Raw genomic sequence first — 7,422 nt, 5'->3', positions numbered from 1 at the left:
CTGTTGCTTGTCTGTAAAGCTTTTGATTTCTCCATCGAATCTGAATGAGGTCCTTGCCGGGTAGAGTAATCTTGCTTGTAGGTTCTTCCCTTTCATCACTTTAAGTATGTTTTGCCGCTCCCTTCTGGCTTGTAGAGTTTCTGCTGAGAAATCAGCTGTTAACCTTATGGAAGTTCCCTTGTATGTTATTTGTCCTTTTTCCGTTGCTGCTTTCAATAATTTTTCTTTGTCTTTAATTTTTGCCAGTTTGATTACTATGTGTCTCAGCGTGTTTCTCCTTGGGCTTATCATGTATGGGACTCTCTGCGCTTCCTGGACTTGGGTGACTATTTCCTTTCCCATGTTAGGGAAGTTTTCGACGATAATCTCTTCAAGTATTTTCTCGGGTCCTTTCTCTCTTCTCCTTCTTGGACCCCTATAATGCGAATGTTGTTGCGTTTAATGTTGTCCTAGAGGTCTCTTAGGCTGTCTTCATTACTTTTCATTCTTTTTTCTTTATTCTGTTCCGCAGCAGTGAATTCCACCATTCTGTCTTCCAGCTCACTTATCCATTCTTCTGCCTCAGTTCTGCTATTGATTCCTTCCAGTGTATTTTTCATTTCAGTTATTGTATTGTTCATCTCTGTTTGTTTGTTCTTTAAATCTTCCAGATCTTTGTTAACCATTTCTTTCATCTTCTCGATCTTTGCCTCCATTCTTTTTCTAAGGTCCTGGATCATCTTCACTATCATTAGTCTGAATTCTTTTTCTGGAAGATTGCCTGTCTCTATTTCATTTAGTTGTTTTTCTGGGGTTTTATCTTCTTCCTTCATCTGGTACATAGCCCCTGTGCCTTTTCATCTTGTCTATCTTTCTGTGAATGTGTTTGTTTTTTGTTCCACAGGTTGCAGGATTGTAGTTCTTCTTGCTTCTGCTCAGCTTAATCCTTTTGAACAACAGCTTAATCACATCTGTTCCTACAACTATAAATATATTTTTAACTCTAGTTTTGTATCTAACGGTGGTTCTAAAAAGAGTATTTCTCATTTTAAACAGGAAAGAGCTTTCCTGGAGTAAGTCAGAGAGAAGATTCCTGGCTACAGTTTATCTTCTGCTGAATTTCTTCTAGAATGTTCATTTGTTATATGAGCATCTGCTCCATGACAGATAGTCTGCTAGACCTTGGGTGTGAGAGATGAATGAATAGATACCATCCATCCTTACCAATGGGGAGCTCCATTCTAGGCCTGGCGATGCAAAAAAGTACATAAACACATACAACAATGAGGTCAAGGAATGAAGTTAGGACTGCTTAGCTGGGATGCTCAGCGGAGTTCCCTGAGGGAAATGACATTTGAAGCAAGGCCTGAAAGATGAGCAAGAATCCCCACAGGAAGATACAGGGAAAGTGACTCCAGGCAACAGGAGTAGCATTTGGGGAGGATTAAAGCAAGAGAAAAGGACTGGCCTGATCTTGGGGCAGAGAGGAGGCCAATATGACAAGAGCAGGGACTGGCAAACTACTTCTGTAAAAAGCCAGATAACAGTGTTGTATGAAAGGAGAGAAGGTTAGCACTCCCCTTGACAAGGATGGAAGAGGCCCTGGGGCCTGACAACGTGCATACAGTTAAGGCATTGCTACCTACTTCATGGCATCTAACCACTGTTTTTATATGTATACGTATAGCTGATTCACTTTGTTATACAGGAGCAACTAACGCAACAATGTAAAGCAATTATACTCCAATAAAGATGTTAAAAAAAATACTGTGTTAGAAGAAAATGTTAGATGTATTTAGAGTTATGTAAAGCATATTGCATATTTAGTACATATCGGAATAAAATGGAGAAATTTTTTTAAAAGCCAGATAATAAATGTTCTAATCTTTATGGGCTGTGCAGCAGCCCTATCTCAACTACTCAACTCTGTAGTTGCAGAGCAAAAGCACGCATAGAAAATACGTACTGTAAATGAATGGGGTGGCTGTGTGCCAATAAAACTTTATTTGCAAGAACAGTCAGCAGGCTGAATTTGGCCTTAGTTTGCCAATTCTTGGACAAGAAAGTGAGGAGTAATGGTACTGGCACAAAAACAGAAAGATAGATCAATGGAACAGGATAGAAAGCCCAGAGATAAACCCACACACATATGGTCACCTTATCTTTGATAAAGGTGGCAGGAATGCACAGTGGAGAAAGGACAGCCTCTTCAATAAGTGGTGCTGGGAAAACTGGACAGCTACATGTGAAAGTATGAGATTAGATCACTCCCTAACACCATACACAAAAATAAGCTCAAAATGGATTAAAGACCTAAATGTAAGGCCAGAAACTATCAAACTCTTAGAGGAAAACATAGGCAGGACACTCTATGACATAAATCACAGGAAGATCCTTTTTGACCCACTTCCTAGAGAAATGGAAAGAAAAACAAAAATAAACAAATGGGACCTAATGAAACTTCAAAGCTTTTGCACAGCAAAGGAAACCATAAACAGGACCAAAAGACAACCCTCAGAATGGGAGAAAATATTTGCAAATGAAGCAACTGACAAAGGATTAATCTCCAAAATTTATAAGCAGCTCATGCAGCTCAATAACAAAAAAACAAAGAACCCAATCCAAAAATGGGCAGAAGACCTAAATAGACATTTCTCCAAAGAAGATATACAGACTGCCAACAAACACATGAAAGAATGCTCAACATCATTAATCATTAGAGAAATGCAAATCAAAACTACAATGAGGTATCACCTCACACCAGTCAGAATGGCCATCATCAAAAAATCTAGAAACAGAAGATGGCGGAAGAGTAAGACTTGGAGATCACCTTCCTCCCCACAGATACACCAGAAATACATCTACATGTGGAACAACTCCTACGGAGCACCTACGGAACGCTGGCAGAAGACCTCAGACCTCCCAAAAGGCAAGGAACCCCCCACGTACCTGGTTAGGGCAAAAGAAAAAAAATAAACAGAGACAAAAGGATAGGGACGGGTCCTGCACCAGCGGGAAGGAGCTGTGAAGGAAAAGTGTCCACACACTAGGAAGCCCCTTCGCGGGCGGAGACTGCAGGTGGCGGAGTGGGGGAGCTTCGGAGACGCGGAGGAGAGCACAGCAACAGGGGTGCGGAGGGCAAAGCGGAGAGATTCCAGTGCAGAGGATCGGGGCCGACCAGCACTCACCAGTCGAGAGGCTTGTCTGCTCCCCCGACGGGGCGGGCGGGGCTGGGAGCTGAGGCTCCCGCTTCTGTCGGAGCGGAGCGCTGGGAGAGGACTGAGGTTGGTGGCGTGAACACAGCCTGCAGGGCGTTAGTGCGCTGCGGCTAGCCGGGAGGGAGTCCGGGGAAAGGTCTGGACCTGCCCAAGAGGCAAGAGACTTTTTCTTCCCTCTTTGTTTCCTGGTGCATGAGGAGAGGGGATTAAGAACGCTGCTTAAGAGAGCTCCAGAGACGGGCGCGAGCCGCAGCTGAAAGTGCGGACCCCAGAGACAGACATGAGACGCTAAGGCCACTGCTGCCGCCACCAAGAAGCCTGTGTGCGAGCACAGGTCACTGTCCACACCCCCTTCCGGGGAGCCAGTGCAGCCCGCCACTGCCAGGATCCTGGGATCCAGGGACAACTCCCCTGGGAGAACACACAGCACGCCTCAGGCTAGCAACGTCATGGCGGCCTCTGCCGCTGCAGGCCCGCCCTGCACTCCATGACCCTCCCTACCCCCCGGCCTGAGTGAGCCAGAGCCTCCGAATCAGCGGCTCCTTTAACCCCGTCCTGTCTGAGCAAAGAACAGACGCCCTCCGGCAACCTACACGCACGGGCGGGGCCAAATCCAAAGCTGAGCCCCTGGGAGCTGTGAGAACAAAGAAGAGAAAGGGAAATCTCTCCCAGCAGCCTCAGAAGCAGTGAATTAAAGCTCCACAATCAACTTGATGTACCCTGCATCTGTGGAATACATGAATAGACAACAAATCATCCCAAATTAAGGAGCGGTGTGGATGAAAGGCTCTTGGTGCTGCAGCCAGGAGTTAGTGCTGTGCCTCTGAGGTGGGAGAGCCAACTTCAGGACACTGGTCCACAAGAGGCCTCCCAGCTGCACATAATATCAAACAGCGAAAATCTCCCAGAGATCTCCATCTCAACACCAGCACCCAGCTTCACTCAACGACCAGCAAGCTACAGTGCTGGACATCCTATGCCAAACAACTAGCAAGACAGGAACACAACCCCACCCATTAGCAGAGAGGCTGCCCAAAATCATAATAAGTCTACAGACACCCCAAAACACACCACCAGATGTGGACCCACCCACCAGAAAGACAAGATCCAGCCTCATCCACCAGAACATAGGCACTAGTCCCCTCCACCAGGAAGCCTACACAACCCACTGAACCAACCTTAGCCACTGGGGACAGACACAAAAAACAACAGGAACTATGAACCTTCAGCCTGCAAAAAGGAGACCCCAAACACAGTAAGATAAGCAAAATGAAAAGACAGAAAAACACACAGCAGATAAAGGAGCAAGATAAAAACCCACCAGACCTAACAAATGAAGAGGAAATAGACAGTCTACCTGAAAAAGAATTCAGAATAATGATAGTAAAGATGATCCAAAATCTGGGAAATAGCATAGACAAAATGCAAGAATCAGTTAACAAGGACCTAGAAGAACTAAAGATGAAACAAACAATGATGAACAACACAATAAATGAAACGAAAAATACTCTAGATGTGATCAATAGCAGAATAACTGAGGCAGAAGAACGGATAAGTGACCTGGAAGATAAAATAGTGGAAATAACTACTGCAGAGCAGAATAAAGAAAAAAGAATGAAAAGAACTGAGGACAGTCTCAGAGACCTCTGGGACAACATTAAACACACCAACATTTGAATTACAGGGGTTCCAGAAGAAGAAGAGAAAAAGAAAGGGACTGAGAAAATCTTTGAAGAGATTATAGTTGAAAACTTCCCTAATATGGGAAAGGAAATAGTTAATCAAGTCCAGGAAGCACAGAGAGTCCCATACAGGATAAATCCAAGGAGAAATACGCCAAGACACATATTAATCAAACTGTCAAAAATTAAATACAAAGAAAACATATTAAAAGCAGCAAGGGAAAAACAACAAATAACACACAAGGGAATCCCCATAAGGTTAACAGCTGATCTTTCAGCAGAAACTCTGCAAGCCAGAAAGGACTGGCACGACATATTGAACGTGTTGAAGAAGAAAAACCTGCAACCAAGATTACCCAGCAAGGATCTCATTCAGATTTGATGGAGAAATTAAAACCTTTACAGACAAGCAAAAGCTGAGAGAGTTCAGCACCACCAAACCAGCTCTACAACAACTGCTAAAGGAACTTCTCGAGGCAAGAAACATAAAAGAAGGAAAAGACCTACAATAACGAACCCAAAACAATTAAGAAAATGTGAATGGGAACACACATATTGATAATTACCTTAAATGTAAATGGACTAAATGCTCCCACCAAAAGACACAGATTGGCTGAATGGATACAAAAACAAGACGCATATATTTGCTGTCTACAAGAGACCCACTTCAGACCTAGAGACACATACAGACTGAAAGTAAGGGGATGGAAAAAGGTATTTCATGCAAATGGAAACCAAAAGAAAGCTGGAGTAGCAATTCTCATATCAGACAAAATAGACTTTAAAACAAAGACTATTAGAAGAGACAAAGAAGGACACTACATAATGATCAAGGGATCGATCCAAGAAGAATATATAACAATTGTAAATATTTATGCACCCAACACAGGAGCACCTCAATACATAAGGCAAATACTGACAGCCATAAAAGGGGAAATCGATAGTAACACATTCATAGTAGGGGACTTTAACACCCCACTTTCACCAATGGACAGATCATCCAAAATGAAAATAAATAAGGAAACACAAGCTTTAAATGATACATTAAACGAGATGGACTTAATTGATATTTATAGGACATTCCATCCAAAAACAACAGAATACACATTTTTTCTCAAGTGCTCATGGAACGTTCTCCAGGATAGATCATATCTTGGGTCACAAATCAAGCCTTGGTAAATTTAAGAAAATTGAAATTGTATCAAGTATCTTTTCCGACCACAACGCTATGAGACTAGATATCAATTACAGGAAAAGATCTGTAAAAAATACAAACACATGGAGGCTAAACAATACACTACTTAATAACGAAGTGATCACTGAAGAAATCAGAGGAAATAAAAAAATACCTAGAAACAGATGACAATGGAGACACGACGACCCAAAATCTATGGGATGCAGCAAAAGCAGTTCTAAGAGGGAAGTTTATAGCAATACAATCCTACCTTAAGAAACAGGAAACATCTCGAATAAACAACCTAACCTTGCACCTAAAGCAATTAGAGAAAGAAGAACAAAAAAACCCCAAAGTTAGCAGAAGGAAAGAAATCATAAAAATCAGATCAGAAATAAATGCAAAAGAAATGAAGGAAACGATAGCAAAGATCAATAAAACTAAAAGCTGGTTCTTTGAAAGGATAAACAAAATTGATAAACCATTAGCCAGACTCATCAAGAAAAAAAGGGAGAAGACTCAAATCAATAGAATTAGAAATGAAAAAGAAGAAGTAACAACTGACACTGCAGAAATACAAAAGATCATGAGAGATTACTACAAGCAACTCTATGCCAATAAAATGGACAACCTGGAAGAAATGGACAAATACTTAGAAATGCACAACCTGCCAAGACTGAATCAGAAAGAAATTGAAAATATGAACAGACCAATCACAAGCACTGAAATTGAAACTGTGATTAAAAATCTTCCAACAAAAGCCCAGGACCAGATGGCTTCACAGGCGAATTCTATCAAACATTTAGAGAAGAGCTAACACCTATCCTTCTCAAACTCTTCCAAAATATAGCAGAGGGAGGAACACTCCCAAACTCATTCTATGAGGCCACCATCACCCTGATATCAAAACCAGACAAAGATGTCACAAAGAAAGAAAACTACAGACCAATAGCACTGATGAACATAGATGCAAAAATCCTCAACAAAATATTAGCAAACAGAATCCAACAGCACATTAAATGGATCATACACCATGATCAAGTGGGGTTTATTCCAGGAATGGGAGGATTCTTCAATATACGCAAATCAATCAATGTGATACACCATATTAACAAATTGAAGGAGAAAAACCATATGATCATCTCAATAGATGCAGAGAAAGCTTTCGACAAAATTCAACACCCATTTATGATAAAAACCCTGCAGAAAGTAGGCATAGAGGGAACTTTCCTCAACATAATAAAGGCCATATATGACAAAACCACAGCCAGCATCGTCCTCAATGGGGAAAAACTGAAAGCAATTCCACTAAGATCAGGAACAAGACAAGGTTGCCCACTCTCACCACTCTTATTCAACATAGTTTTGG

At 41.8% G+C, this 7,422-nt stretch overlaps 1 non-coding gene across 1 annotated transcript; it reads left to right on the top strand.

The window, feature by feature from the left end:
- The first annotated feature begins 1,525 nt into the window (after positions 1–1,525).
- LOC137208253 (U6atac minor spliceosomal RNA) lies at positions 1,526–1,651 on the top strand. The gene has a single exon (XR_010935571.1). It is a non-coding gene; the product is annotated as a U6atac minor spliceosomal RNA (small nuclear RNA).
- The last annotated feature ends 5,771 nt before the right edge of the window (positions 1,652–7,422 follow it).

Source organism: Pseudorca crassidens, chromosome 15 (assembly GCF_039906515.1).
Source record: "Pseudorca crassidens isolate mPseCra1 chromosome 15, mPseCra1.hap1, whole genome shotgun sequence".
Classification (NCBI taxonomy): Eukaryota; Metazoa; Chordata; class Mammalia; order Artiodactyla; family Delphinidae; genus Pseudorca; species Pseudorca crassidens.
The sequence above is the reverse complement of the archived record's forward strand: the minus strand, read 5'-3'. Positions and strand labels throughout refer to the sequence as shown.